This window comes from Colletes latitarsis, chromosome 1 (assembly GCF_051014445.1).
Source record: "Colletes latitarsis isolate SP2378_abdomen chromosome 1, iyColLati1, whole genome shotgun sequence".
In the NCBI taxonomy this organism is placed as follows: domain Eukaryota; kingdom Metazoa; phylum Arthropoda; class Insecta; order Hymenoptera; family Colletidae; genus Colletes; species Colletes latitarsis.
The window spans coordinates 44,815,723-44,832,082 of NC_135134.1; the positions used below are offsets into that span (position 1 = coordinate 44,815,723).

Sequence of the window (16,360 nt, forward strand, 5' to 3'; positions counted from 1 at the left end):
TCTTAAGAAGCTATCGGAATACGTTCCACCGAGGCGGTGATCGGTGACCGACGCTAAGCTTCTTGCTTGTTCGTCGGGATCCGGCGACGTGTTTTAAAAGAACATTGTTTGGAGAAAACGACTGCGGTTTCCTAGCTACGACTAGAGATTTATCTATCGGACGCCTCTCTGTGAGAATTTTATTCAACTTTCTTCGGGAAGTATGCCTTGGAAATTCATTCGAACATCTTTTTCTGCATTTCAAGAAAGCATAGAGTGAGGTGCATAACTATAACAGCACCCAGATTTGTTACTGTATTGGACTTTTCAGTTGGAATGCAAGAAAATTAATTGTACAAGTTTGAGAAGTATGTTGAACAATGATTTTCATGTAAATATTACCGAAGTTACTTCTGCGTTAAGAGTTAGGCAACTAATAAAGCAATTCCAGCTGTTGCATCCACCCAGATTTCTTACTTTATTGGACTTTTCAGTTGGAATGCAAGAAAATTAATTGTACACGTCTGAAAAGTATGTTGAACAATGAATTTCAAGTAAATATTACTGAAGTTACTTCTGCGTATAGAGTTAGGTAACTAATAAAGCAATTCTCAGCTGTTGGTGGTGTTAACGCTTTATACAGGGTGTTCGGCCACCCCTGGGAAAAATTTTAATGGGGGATTCTAGAGGCGAAAATAAGACGAAAATCAAGAATACCAATTTGTTGATGGAGGCTTCGTTAAAAAGTTATTAATAATGAAAGTTTCGTCCGTACTGAATTTTTTTCGTGAAAATGCGTAGGATTTCGGGGATATGTCTATTCACAAAAAATGATTGTAATTGACCCACGGAACCGAAAATAATTTTTCCAGAACGATTTGAAATTCTTTTTTTCGTCGAAAAATTTAGGCACCTACCCCCTGTCGATTTTTCTTAAAAATTCCTTTTTCATTTTTAGTAAATTTGTTTGACGCCCTACAGAAAAGTTGTCTAATACTTTTTTGTAGGTACCCATGAGCTCTACTTCAGAAAAAAGTTTTATTGAAATATATTCACAATTGTAGGAGTTATGAACATTTGAAAATTGGACCATTTTTATGGGGTTTTTCTTATTTTGCGGGGTCAAGGACCAACTTTTCGAATATTTTTACAATTTGTACATATTCTCTACCAAAATATGCGTAGTTTGCTTTTTTAAACATTAAAATCGTCCAATCCGTTCAGAAGTTATGACGTTTTAAAGATTCGCATGAAAATTCGGGCAGACATTTCTGCCCAGAAATTATATTTTCGGTAAGGAATTTTTTTTTCGAAAATGCGTAGGATTTCGAGGGTATGTCTATTCACCAAAAATGATTGTAATTCACCCCTGTATCTAAATATAATTTTTTTAGTATGATTTGAAATTTTTTAATTTCGTCGAAAAATTTCAATACCTACTCGAATTTTTTTCTAGAAAGTGGGTAGGATTTCGGGGGTATGTCTATTCACCAAAAATGGTTGTAATTGACCCCCGCAACCGAAAATAATTTTTCCAGAACGATTTAAAATTTATGAATTTAAATGTTAATAACTTTTTAACGAAGCCTCCATCAACAAATTGGTATTCTTGATTTTCGTCTTATTTTGGCCTCTAGAATCTCCCATTAAAATTTTTCCCAAGGGTGGCCGAAACACCCTGTATATAAGAGCAACTTTACTGATATTTACATGAAAGTCATCATTTATCAGATTCTTTAAGCTTTTATATAATCAATTTTCCTGCACTACAACTCAGATGTCCGAAACATTAAAGAAATTGGGTGGAACTATAGTTATGCACAGCACTGTATAAAAAAACACTAACATTGAATCTCGACAAGGTAACGCCAAGCACGATATGTACAATATTTTATAACTTCGCTGCTTTAAGTAAAACTTACGAGAAAATAAAATAGAAACGTCGTTTAATACAACTTAAAGAAGTCTCTATTTGTATGTGTAACTTCTTAAATTCAACTTTCTTTTAAAATCAGTAGTAATTTTATTCGCGATTTATTTTGAAAGAAACAAATAAAGTCTTTCTATCATATTTATTTCCATCGTATAAAGCAATTTTTGTAATTTAAAAGAAATTCGGCAATCGAAAACGTTAAAGATTATAATGTTTCGTGTGGTATAATTGCCGAGAAAGTCTCTGGAATTCTTTGATGCGTTATTCCGAGGGAACTTTTGCTTTCGATCGCGACATTGTTCCGACTGGCAGCTCCCTTTGAATCTGTGCGTTTCGACCGCTAATGAATTCGATTTTTCTGCGATCGCAGCAAGAACGATCGCCAGATGCGACTGTTTCTCGTGTAGGCGCGCGGCGACAAAGGCGGCTGTGTCGTTCGACGATGATCAGGATGAACGCGACGGGTGATAATGGTCTCCATTGTCGTCATGCAACCCGATGAGACATTCGAGATACGTGCAAACGGTCTATTGACAGTTGCCAGGATGACGATGACGGTGCGAAACAGTGAGAATGACTTCGTGATCGTGCGATAAGCTACCACGTAGTTTCTTATTTTACCCCATGTTTCGTAAAGCGTCATGCAAAGCTATAATCTCGAATTCCGAGCATGACGTTGGTAGAATTTTCGTAGCGACGTTATAATCTAAACGCACCTTATACGATCTCGTTGCACGGTTCGTCCAAGTTTTCACTCCGGTCTCGTACGTTTAACGGAGAAAATTAGGCAGGCCATTGTTTAAGTAATCGATTCAACTGCTTCGTTGCTAGTAGACTGCGTATGTTTATGCATTTATGGGAAACTTTAATTCCCAAGAAACTACAGAATTCACTTAATATGCAAAAATATAAGAAATACTTAAAGATACGAATTATTATATTTAGGGGTACGAATCTCCCATTTCAGTAATTCTATCAATAAAAATATGAATTTGCATGAAGATCCACAGTCTAGTAATTAACGACTATTTTACGCTATTTTGAACAGTAGTTCGAAACGTGGTAATGTTGTCCATTCTTTTCTTTGCGAAAGTATTGGCTCGATCTTAAATTGAATTGTTTTTGACAAAAAATATTTGGCACCCGGACGTAAATTTTTTGTACGTATATTTATCGACTTCTACGCGTTATAATAAATATTTCGAACGTTAGAAGTTGTAATGCACTCGTTCAAGAGAGATGTGTTTACTCTTCAAATATATAAAAGAAATTCTTTGAGTGTACTAACTATAACATTTAACAGAATATAAAATAAAAAAATTTAGCAGAATTGCAGTGTTTCGAAAAGCGGTATCGATATTGTTTCAACTTTGTTTACATCTTAGTTAAAACTGGCTCGAAAGTAATAGAGTAATGGATTCGTCCTCGGTAGAGTATTATGGAACTTTGTAAAAAATTCCAATGAATCACGTGCATTATTTCATGAAAAATTATAGGAATCTTTAACGTTGTTTTTCCTCGTTGGTAATGAATTCGAAATCGATATTCTAGGCAAAGAAATAATCAAGGAAACTGTTGCGTAACTCGCTTCTCGGACTAGTGTAAAGCAATATTTGGTCATACGTAAGAGTACCACGATCGCAATACTGCGTATTTATTACACCAAAGTTATAAATAATACGAAATCAAGTATCCAGTAAATAAATAATAAATATAGATACGGATAACTATACGTTTACGGTACAAGGACAAGGTGCAACTGTATATTGTTATTGATCTAATTTTAAATATGAAGAGCGATATGAAAGAGATAATATTTAGCTGATGAAGTATGTCTAGTCATAGGTTCGAATACTTTATCGAAGCGATGATTTCCGTTTATTGCTCGAATGAAATGCGCGATCAAACGTCATCTCGTTGACTATGTTATTTGCAACAATGCCATAACAGCATCTGCAACTGCGACAGCGACGAACAGTACATTCAGAAAAACGAAAGATAATAAGATCGTCTTGCGTAACAAGTAACGATCTTTCGTATCTCACGTTAGATGAATAAACGTAATTATATCAATTGAATTAATTGGATAGAACATGACAATTAACTGGACACTTTTTGTCTATTCTGTGGCTCTTGTTATAAAAGAAAAACAGGAAGTGGTACAATATCCTCATACGAAAACATGTAGACGAAAGATCGCAGGAGATAGACAAATGAACACAAGGAAGTGAAACAGCCTGTTGCGTTTGCAAGCTTGCAACAAGAAACTACTGAAACACCAGACGTCGAAAAGGAAGATGAGAAGTTAGGAAACATTCTGAGGATTAAAGATGTAACTAATAATGGGACGAATACATTGAAAGTCGAAGAATCGAAGAGTTTGCTAGCGCCAGAGTAGAGAGTGCAAGTGAAAATGTGGAAATTAGCGAGAGTTAAAAGAATTTATTATATAAGAACCTACTGCAAATAAATATAGAAACATTATCACTGTCTATTGTTGTATTTCCAGTGTCATTAAATGCACTGTTGCTGTTCGGAACTGTTAATACCTCGATATCAAATAACAATAAAATAACGATGTACCTCCTATGATTGTCTAATCATGACAATTAGCTTAGACTCTTTCGAAGTCATACTGTCGGTCAAAACATTTTGTTAAATAGTAAATTACATTGAAAATGTTATCAGTTACTTTCTGGACTTATGCTATGTCCGGTACTAGGGGACGCCTAATGATCTGTTCAAATTCTATACCAAAGTTTAATCAAAGTTTCAATCAACTATTATTTGTTTCGTTGCTTTACATTGATTTCCAATATTGTTAAATTATAAATAAAACACTATGGAAGACATAAAATGTTATATTTTTTTAGTGATTTAAAAAAAACTTTAAGTGTCCGGTACTGGGGGTCTTATTTCTGAAGTCTAAAAAAGTACATCGGAGCAAAAGTCACGCGGCGCGTTTCTCGAGTTTCCATGAATCCGTAATTACGCGTTAAATCGTCCCGCCTAGAACGCGGCGCGATTGCATTGAGAACGTCTCTAAAAATACCGCTGATGTCGATCCGCGGCGCGGTGCACCGCCTAATGAAATACATGGCCGACTTCCGATTATCAGCCCCGGGTTGCAACGTCGCCGCCTCTCGATCCTTTCTGCAGAATCACCTTCGCTTTCCGAACAGGGGGCCTCCTCGTTGGGACCGCGGCAAAGAGGGGGAAGAGAGAGACATGGGGCCCGTCGCGCGTGATTTCAGATTCACCGCGCGTTTTCGTCTATCCGCGAGGGATCTCGGTCGCCCTTCGAGCGCGCAGGGCTGACCTCGTCTTCTACCTCATCTCTCAAGGCCATCTAATCGCGACACGTCCGCTTCGAGCACGTAGCCAGGGTTAGCCCCTGTCGCTCAACGACTTTATTAGCCCCTCGCGGAAGGGACGGCACGCACGCCAGCTTTAAATGAGACAATTCGCATGACCGCGATCAGGGGATTAAGATACACCCCGGGACCGAGGCCCGGGGCCATATTTGGCGACGAGGCCCTCCTGTCGTCTCGACGGACCCACCCGGGGGCCCACGGACGCGTCGCGGGACGTGGTGTTGACTCTCGTCGCCATAAATACGACGTTACTTGTTTTTTTTGCATCACGTATTCGGGGGATTCGCGACTGGCACAACTGTCACACCCCCTCCCCCAACGAGGAGAGATCCAAAATTGTCTCTCTCCGATTTTAATCTTTTTTTGCACGATGACGGATCGCATAGGTTTGTAGAGTCTTGCGACAAAGTATCACTTAGTAGTAATTACCACTCGAACTTGTCATGATGTCTCGTATATTAAAATTAACACATTTTCATATTCTCGAGGTATTCGTGAAATGACTCTTTTTTTGTGGGCATTGCATCTATGAACGAATTTAAACAAAATTGAGTAGGATACATTTGAAAAGTTACTTCGTAATTAAATCGTACGCCAAGAGGTTTGTGGTGACTTGATAAGGGAGATAGGAGATAGAAGGAGGAAAGGAAAGGTCACGATATTCGCGAACTCGCTACAAGATATTCAGTTAAACAGTGTATGTATGGAAACGAAAGGGTCGTTTGAGCGCTTGTGAGAGAGACAAGAGCGTAGCCCTCTGGTGGCCAGTATGGGATGTGTCTCCAGTTAATATGAAATTTACGAAGAATATTTATGCTTTCGAGTTATATATAATTTGACTAGAAATTATATATAATTGAACTTTTTATTTGGACGTTCGAATTAAATTTTTTATAATATTCGACGAAATACTGACCCACGAAAATGGCTTTGAAATTCCCTCAGTTTTACCGACGATTGCATCATATTTATTCGGTTTACGTCTGCAGTTTCAAAGAAGCTAGACTTTGTCTTTCGAAACTATAGAAAGACGGTGTTTTCAAACGTTACGACGACGTTGTTTCGGCGCGAGATGATGTCAGAAACGGAGGTAATAAAACACGTGATTCTAAGATTGACGCACGAACGGTGAGAAAGATCGAGAAGAGTTTACGACTCGGATGTGTGAAAATAATTGTTCCCTTTGGATTTCGGCGATTTATTGCTCGTCATTGCTATTGTTGCTCTTTTATTTGACAAACAGGAGTATTAATATTGTTTAGTTTAAATTATTAAAAAAACCTGACAAGAGAATTTGCTTAATAAGTATTGTACACTGAGTACGATAAAATAGAAATATTAAAAGGTGTGAAATTATTTACGTTCTTTAAGTTTGGATAGTTTCGTGTTTAAAACGAGCGTGAGTTGGTTTCGGCGTTGCGCGTGATTCGGTTCTTGAAAAGATAAGCGGGCACAGGTTGTCAGTACATAAAATACAAACTCGCTATAGCTCGGATACAAGGCGAAACAGGACATTTGTTTATCCAAACTTATTTTACTGTTTTCGAATGCTAGAACCATACCTGAAGTAGGTCTCGCATATTACGGGGAACCTTGTACATAAAGTACAGAAGCAAATATTGCGAATGCAAAGGAAAGCCTTGAAACTTTATGACGACGTTTACAGTCAGTCGCAAAAGTCTACATACAACCTATAAATTCCAGTATCACAGACGAGAGTTTCGATAACTCTATACGGTATTAAATTTCTCGGTTTAAATTAGATATATTTTGGAAGAATATTCGCTAAACTCATTTGTGAGAAAATATCAAGTATAAAATACAGTGTCTATCAAAATTATTCTCATCATTAAAATAATACGAATCTTGTTTAATATTCTATTCTTTCTTGTTTTTCTAGATTTTTATAGGACTCACATGTTATTACATATATTACAAACGCGTATATTTAACCAATCAGCTGTGTTTGACGACTACATCCGTCATGCGTAAAATTTAGTTACCATTCGCTATTTAAATTGCAATTTTAGCGAAAACAAAAATATATTCGTAAATTTCAAAACGAAATAAAACGCCACAGCTGACTGGTTAAAAGCGTATTTTGAAAAACTACAAAAATATAAAAAACTACGCATGTGTTAAGAGAGAATCCTACGAAATATTGATTTTCTTCGTTTAAAAAAAAGGAGCAGTTTTTAAATGAAAAACGTGAACTCGAATTCTTTTCTTTTGTTTTAATTAGAGGTGTAATCTGTCCGAATTCCGTGATTCGTCTTGTATGGATTTGCGCGTGGTACTTGAAGCGCGAGTAGAAAACGGCCATAATCAACCGATCGCGCTTATGGCGAGCCAAGAGGAACGTGTTAACACGGAAGAAGGTAATAAAAATTCGCGTCCTCGAATCCGTTAAAAAGCATCGTGATCGACGCCAACTGATTTCGCGACGTATACAACCTTGAAGCAACCCTTTCGCGGCTGCGTGGTAATCAAGAACGCTGGCAATAAAGCCGCCGTTACCAGAATGTACGATATGATTCTCTAGCGTTCTTCGACCACAACTTCGGCGCAATAAACAGTCACGTGTCTACCGTAAATATTTAGCGCCTTACCCTGCCTGTTTTATTGTTCGCCGGCCGCCGCGGCCCGTCCATTCAATGATTCAATGATAAAATCGAAGGATCGCGCCTGTAGCAACGACAGTACCCCGTCGGCTGGTTCTTTAATATCGTCGAAGAAAAATGACGAGCAATCGGCGAACGGTGACTTCGGGCTTGCTCGATGCTAAATCGCGTCGATTACTTTGTAAAAGTACTTTTCGAAACATTTCACTGCGTCGCCTTAAATATTCCACCCACTGTGCTTGTAAATAAACTGGAAACATACAGGGTCTTCGGCCAACCCTGGGAAAAATTTTAATGGGAGATACTAGAGGCCAAAATAAGACGAAAATCAAGAATATAAACTTCTTGACTGAGGCTTTGTTAAAAAGTTATTAACAATTAAATTGAAAAATTTCAAATCGTTCTGGAAAAATTATATTTAGTTGCAGGGGTCAATTACAATAATTTTTGGTCATTACACATACCCCCAAAATCCAACGCACTTTCAAGAAAAAAATTCGAATAGGCGGTGAAATTTTTCGACAGAATTAAAAAATTTCAAATCGTTTTGGAAAAATTATTCTCGATTGCGGGGGTCAATTACAATTATTTTTGGTGAATAGACATACCCCCGAAATCTTGCGCATTTTCGAGAAAAAAATTCAGTACAGGCGGAATTTTAAACGTTAATAACTTTTTAACGAAGCCTCAATCAACAAATTGGTATTCTTGATTTTCGTCTTATTTTGGCCTCTAGAATCTTCCATTAAAATTTTTCCCAGGGGTGGCCGAACACCCTGTATATTGGGAATATTTAAAATAATTTTAGATTCACTTTAACCCTTGATGTTGATTTTTACCAAATTGGTAAATGGAGATCAACTTTCCTTTAAAGCATTTAAAGAATAATGAGCTAATGGAGGATTACGTAAATTTTTAAATAATTACTAATATTGTACAGTATTAGTTTTGTGGCGATCCCAATTGAGGATTAAGCGATTTAAAAGTGAATTTAATACTTTTATAAATAGACCTACACTTGTGGAGTTCAGACATTTATCGAATACATTTTTTATGTCCAAGATGAATTTGAATTTTGTGTGTTAAAAAAAATTCTAAACGTTCGATTATGTGAAAATCTGTGCCAGATCATTTTTTTGAGTTTTTGGTAACATTTATCAAGACAAATTTAATCATTCAAGGTCTTCGAAGGTCACTTTTGTGTTTATTAAGATATTACAGATGCATGGGTCACGAACATCGCCTTTGAATACTTCTAAGCTTGCTATCGATATCGGTAGATTGAAACTAAACAGATACTGATGGATACTTCTCATCGTGTAAACGACGAGAGATGAAAAGATCAGTCCTAGAAGGAATTACGGGTCATACTGGGTCAACCATTATACTCAGTATTCTTAAGGCCTTTGACTAACCAACAATTACTCGACACTGTCCACATTCCCCTTACTCATGCTATCACATTCCTCTTAACCCGCGACTGATCTTTCTAGCTCCCATCCTTTATTCGCGTTTGATTGTCGTTGAATAATGACCGTAACTGCATAAATTATACGCGTCGTGTTCCGGGAGTAAACGACAATACCGTGTCAGTAGATTCTAAAGATAATCGTGACTGGGAATGGATTATATCGCCACGTGTCGAAGTCGTATCAATTACTGAAATATGAACATTTCAATACTGTGGTGGAAAAACTATCCCGATGCTGTTAGAGTAGTTACTAAATTTCATGCTGTCCAGAGGTAGACGAAATTTTATTTGAACAATAGATAATCGACAAAACCAACATATACTTTTATTCATTCGTTATTCGAATTTCCTTTATCTAAAATTCTAAAGATATTAACCTTCTGGTTCTGAACTCGTAAGATCTTCAAAATTAACGCACCATTGTAAAACAAGACAATTTGGAGTTTGAAAGTCAAGTTGATTCAGAAATAATTTTAAAGAAACGAATAATGATATTATTTTAGTTCTGTCGAATTTTGGTTGGAGAATAAAAATTTGCCTTTGTCGTTGCTGTATTAAGAGTTAGGACTTTATTTGCACTTATTTATAAATTAAACCGATGATGTGACAGTCGATAACTCGTTTCCAAGGGAATTTGTTTCGCGGGACCGAATTCATGGGGCTTCTTATGTTTCATGGTCGTTAATTGTTTTGGGGTTGGACCATCCAAGTCCATTTTACAGTTAATATCGAGGCTGCCTAATAAATTCGCGTGAACGCCGTGGCTGTTCCTGAAAACTGCTCGTTACGGGCGAACAACCAACGAAAACACGTCGTTAGGAATGCAAATCTCCAAGATTCGGTGTTTGGACCGCGGCTATCGAGGAATCAGAATACCTTCTGTCACTGTGACTGCATCACGGATGTTTACGGCACGTTTGCGATAATGTTGTCGAAATTGTCAGGGTAGAAATACGAGAGTCGATCTTGGACATTGAATAGGACCGGTTGCATCGAGCTGCCTTTGCCAGACATTTTACTGTTTCGTAATTAAACGACTTGAAATATTTGGGGTGGATTTCAGTACACGAGAAAACTTCTGTCAACTATTTTACACTCGATCAGTCATTAAAGTTTTAACTTTTTACGCGTACATATTTCAGAAATAAATTATTCAGGCCCCTGGGTACGTTTTCAAAATAAAATAGTGATTGATGAACGGCTGGAAATAAATTTGGTTCCTCGTTGGGATCTATTTTTGAAGAATTTTATGATAAAATATTGCAAGTCAAACAACGACATTAGGTTTTCAGGTTTATTTTCGGAAAAATTTAATCAATGGATCTTAATAAAGTTTTGTCGTGATCCAAGTAAATAATTTTTGAACAATTATATATTTATACAGGGTGTTCGGCCACCCTTGGGAAAAATTTTAATGGGGGATTCTAGAATATCAATTTGTTGATTGAGGCTTCGCTGAAAAGTTATTAAAAAATTTCAAATTGTTTTAAAAAAATTATTTTTGATTGCAGGAGTTAATTTCAATCATTTTTTGTGAATAGACATACCATCGAAATCCTAACCATTTTTGAAAAAAAAATTAATTACTGAAAATATAATGTCTGACTATCTCTATCTGTTACCCTGAAAATTAAAAGATTCAAATAATTCTGAAAAAAATTATTTTCGATTGCAGGGCTCAATTTCAATCATTTTTGGTGAATACACATACACCCAAAATCCTACGTACTTTCGAGAAAAAAATTCTTTACCGAAAATATACTATGTGGAAATGTTTCTATAACTTTTTAACGAAGCCTCAACCAATAAATTAGTATCCTTGATTTTTGTCTTATTTTGGCCTCTAGAATCTCCCATTAAAATTTTTTCCAGGGTTGGCCGAACACCCTGTGTAGTACATAATTACTTGCAGAAATTATAATAAATAGCATTGCAGGACAAAGCTTTTCTAAGGTATATATTAATATCAAAAATTTATTATCAATTCAGCTCTCAACCCTGCCTTTAAAAATAATTATTTGATTATAGTTCGACTATTTTATTCAGTTACCGACGCAAGCAACAAATTTTTCTATATTAAATTTAATTCGAACTGAACGTTTCGACTCTAGTTCGAGTGACCGTCAACTAAACAAAATTAAAAACATAATATAAGAAAATGAAAATAAATTAGAGACGAAGCTATCTACTTTAAGAATACTACTGTGACAATATTAGCGATACTGATGGTGCAACCAAGGATGTGATTCTACATGAAAAAAACAAATCGAAAATAAAGAATACAAATTTTTCATTCGAAGCTTTCTTTTCGAGATAATAGAATTTGACCATTAGTACTATATTTGCACTATAGTACTATCTTTTCGTTTTTTCCGCGAGACCGAGCAAACGTTATCGAGGGATCACTCTCTTTTAAAATCAACACTTTCACACATCTTGTCCCGTTGCACGCGCGAACAAATTTAAATAAAATTAAATACGTTTCAGGGAATCGTAATTAAATTGTTTTGTCTCGGGAAACGATCGAAATGATCGAGCCGATCGAACCGCGTCGCGTCGGAGCCGTTTCGTTCCGATCACTTTCGAAGATTTCCCGCTCGATGGGCGCCGCGCGCACCACAACGTGTCCCACTGACACAGTTCGAATGCGCCAAGGTCGGTGGTTCGTGCACCGAATCGTGATCATCCCGCGGCCGCCATCCCTTTTTCCCTCCATTCACGGCGGTTTCGAACGGGCTCTCGCGTCGCGACGGATTTCGAGCGCAATAAAAGACGAAGGAGATTCGGTCACGGCTGAGCCGCGGGGATTCGCACGTCAGGCCGAGGCGCGATCTTCATTCCGCGGACCTTGCTGCGAGCGGACAGGCGAAACAAAAGAGCGAGCAGAAGAAAGAGAGAAAATAGAGGCAAAAGGATTGAGCTGTTCATAAGCCCTCGCGCGGCGTCTATTTCTGGACTTAACGATGAACGTCCCGAGAAGGACGCTGAAACTGGACGATGGTGCCTCGTAATTGTATCAAACTCCACGTGGCCCTTTTATTGAGCGTCAAGACCCCCTCCCTTCAATTTTTATTCGAACCGCGCGCGTTTCAACGGACACCCCTGATTTGCATTTCGCGTTCTAACAGTCGTTTTCTACCGCGTTCCACGGGAAATTTATCGGTTCGTTCTTTAACTGCAAATTTTACGAGACCGATGAAATCACACGCCGCGGAACAGTTCCATTTAATTATGGACTATCGCTATAGAATTATCAATGTTTCACGTAATTAGATGCGCCATTAGGGACGTTTATTCGCGCACAATAAATTCGTTGGGGGTTGAACGAAAGTTTCGGTATCGTTTGTTTATCGGCACGTTGATAATCGACCAATTTATTGCAAGAAAATCGCGCGAAACACTTGGAAAAGTTTTGCTCGACCAGTGCACGTCGATGGATTAGACGATTCTTTTTCTTAACCAACGTTTGGTGAAACGTGAAGTTATTTATATTGTATGCAATTTTCAAAATAGACATTTTTATATTACTGTATAAGAATATTTACAATAATTATTTATCAATAATGTTGTACTCGAAAATTGCAATTTTTTTTTTATCAAAACTTTCTAATAGAATTATGGAACTTGACTAGTCAATGTTTTCTCATATTTATAAATTACTCTATACAAGTTTTAAAATAAGAAAATCCTCGAGACAATATAGAGACTCTTCAATAGCTAAGCTGAAAAATGATATAATAGACGTTGACAAATTTTGTTTAACTTTTTAAAGTCTAAACGCAGGGTTAAGTTTGTATAAATAATAATCAACTACTTTTTATCTATATTTGGTCAATAATGTTATGTGAATTAATGTAATTCTTCCTACCTAGGTAGTAAAATTGAATTATTTTGAATATAAACTACTGTGTATAAAATGTCCTGTCTTTTATCTTTCACAAATTTAAGAAAATCTGTCAACGTATACGATATTATCTTTCAAATTAATAATTGAAGGAAACTCAATACACAGAGTCAGAAACGTTATTGTTTTACTAAATTTTAAACAAACATGGCGTCACAATGTCTTGATGCTTTTTCAGAAAATATTATTCAAAATATATTTATATATTCTTCCAAGATTTTTCAATTTCATCGCTGATTTTCATAACTATTTTTCCATCAAATTGAAAATGAATGAGATGATCGAATGGAAAACTCCGACACTAGCACATATTTTACACAAAGACGGAAAAGAATACTTCCCTAACAGAAATCCATTGAAGAGTTAAAAGGAAAAAGATGAACGCACGTATCTAAATTTACACATTGTCATTTTTTAACCAAAGATTGTAAATATGTACAACGTTAACACTCTTGGTGATCACATCGTTCCTAAAAAACGTTAAATGTAAAAGCACAAGAAAATTTAACGAACAATTTAAATCACATCGAAAGAATTTCCAACGTTTCTATATTTCTAACAGAAATAAATCTACTGCAAAAACTATGTGCATGTCATATCACTACAGTAGACACGCCATGAGTCGTCTTAAACAAAAAAGAATACTACCATGTTCGAAATTTATCTCATTTTTGCACTCTTGGATGTTGACTTGAATTTCAATTTGAAACGTTTCGTATAAAACTGGTCATCAGTTTTTAAAGAAATTGAATTCGAATAGCACTTCAACTTGAATCGAACATTTTATGAATTTAAACACTTTGTTTCTTTGCACTGTATCTGCTTGATAAGTCACTTTCCATCGTAATAACTCAACAACATTTTGACTGCCCATAATTTTCATCTCCAATTTAATTTCCACCTCGACTGCCACTCAATTTCATAAAACTCTTTTTGGTCGTCTGTTCGGATATTTGTACATTCACTTCGATATCTTCGTCTTAACTAATCGGATCGAAAATTTCAAACACTCATTAGATTGTAGTAATTTATATTTTGAGACATAAATATTGGTCAAATGCGAGTAACATGTGACAGTCGATGAATTAAAGTTATCAAACGGAGATTTTAACAAGACTAGATCGAAAACATCTGAATCGTCAGGACGATTAAGGTTAAATCAAAACAATTAATCACATTAATCAGGCCTAGCCTGAGCGATCAAAGCATCCGTTACCACGCGTTAATTGATCTTTTAGTTAACGAGATACTGCCCTCCCGAGTTTTGGTTTTCCTATCGTAAACGAGATTTAATCTGGCCGCGGAGCAAATCACACACGTTCTCGTCCCGTAATCTATTCGCGATGAAAGTCGTTTCCCTTTCGATTAACGTCTCTCGTTACCGAGCGTTTGACAAGCACGACGCGCGAAGCCGCGTATTAGGTACTCAGTGTCGTGTCATGACCAGGATAATTATGGTGATTTCATTGTGAAGGTGATCCGTCGATCCGGCGTCGTAACGAATGACAACAACGATGGGACAGAGTTTGCTCTTCGAGGGACGAGATGTTCGTTTCGCGAGCCAACCGAGTTAGCTAAACGTTTCACACATGTTACATGTTGTCGCGTAACCCGAATTCCCAAGGCTGTCAAAGGCAAACACCACCGACAGCCTCGATAACTTAGCATTTTATCTAGCACCAAGCTACTAACGTTGCACTGCACTTTGGAACAGCACTCGTGGCCTTGATCGACATTACTGCGTACGATGGATCTATCGGTTCACTTCCCTCAAAGAGGAAACCCGTCCAGAGACGAATCTCCTCGATCGCGTTTCCGTATCGTCCAAGACCGATATGTCAGGACCGAGCGTCGACGACGAGTCAATCCGCCTCGGAGGAGGCTCGAGTCGCGTTAGTACGCACCCCCAACGTACCCCTTTACAGCGTATCGTTCGAACTTCAGAATTCAATTTACCTTCACTGGTACAGTAGCATTCCGATCGGTAATGCCTCTGGTGTACTGTTTAAGGATATCCCCGGAGCGGTTCTCCGCCAAGTACCAGCAAGAAGAGGAGCGCGAACGAGGATGAGAGAACCCGGCTCGCGGTTATACCGAACAAAACACTCTCACGTACAGCAACTGTCACTGCTGCCGAGGCAGCCGGGTGTCTCGTCCCGTAGGACCGGCGAGACAAACACCTTGCGCCCGATCCTGATCCGATGCGACGTCGCAAGAACGATTATCATCGATCATCGATCGGCCAAGGGTCTTGCTAGCGCCTGTCGGCGTTCCTCGTTACGTTTTCTTCTGCACTGCTCCCGTGTTCTCGTTCGTCGACGCGCGCTACCGAAACGCCGACACTCGAAAAACGAAAACTTCCCAACAGAACCGTCTTCCGACACTTTTCTCCCCCTGGGGTCACTCGCTGATACCGCACGCGCGTTCCTCTTCGCTTTGCGTTTGAAAAAAAAAAATTGAAAAAAAAAAAAAAAAAAATAAAACCAACTGATTCGTGCGGACGAGGAGGGTGGGTGTATCCGCCGACTGGTTCCCCCCGTTGTTGCGTGTCACTCGGTCGATTCGTTTGCACCGACTACGGCTCGTTAGGTAATCCCGGACCTGAAACGCGCTTGGTGGCTACCACTCCGGCACGCACCGTTCTCCGCCGAGCGCCGAAGAACTAATAAAAGCTGGGACCCAGCTTGATACTGCGTAGGCCGCTTACTACTCCTTCCACCGCGGCACCGTCCTATCCCACCGACGTGCCGGACCGGGCCCCGACAGAGACAGGCAGGAGAGAATGCACCAACGGACGGACGGACAGACGGACAGACGGACGAACGCGCGCGGCACGGACGCGGACGGTCCACACAACGGACAAACCCGACGGACATAAGGACTTTAAACAGGTATACACACACGGTGCACGCTTGGTGGGTAGTACCCGGCTTGCCCGATCCTCCGCAGTTACTGCTCGTTGCTCCTGGCTGCGCACGTTTGTCGCTGCTCCCTGGCCTGGCCTCGCCTTGCCTCTGCGCTTCGCCAACGGTCGTCACTCGGTCAAGGTCCCCCAACCAAAAACCTGCACTCTGGCTG

At 38.4% G+C, this 16,360-nt stretch overlaps 1 protein-coding gene across 1 annotated transcript in view; it reads right to left on the reverse strand.

Moving 5' to 3' along the window:
- Positions 1-16,143, reverse strand: part of Blo (bloated) — a 190,523-nt gene extending 174,380 nt beyond the window's left edge. The window contains exon 1 of the mRNA XM_076768507.1: positions 15,239-16,143. The gene's annotated coding sequence lies outside the window, so the exon portion shown is untranslated. The remainder of the gene's footprint in view (positions 1-15,238) is intronic.
- Positions 16,144-16,360: the final 217 nt, after the last annotated feature.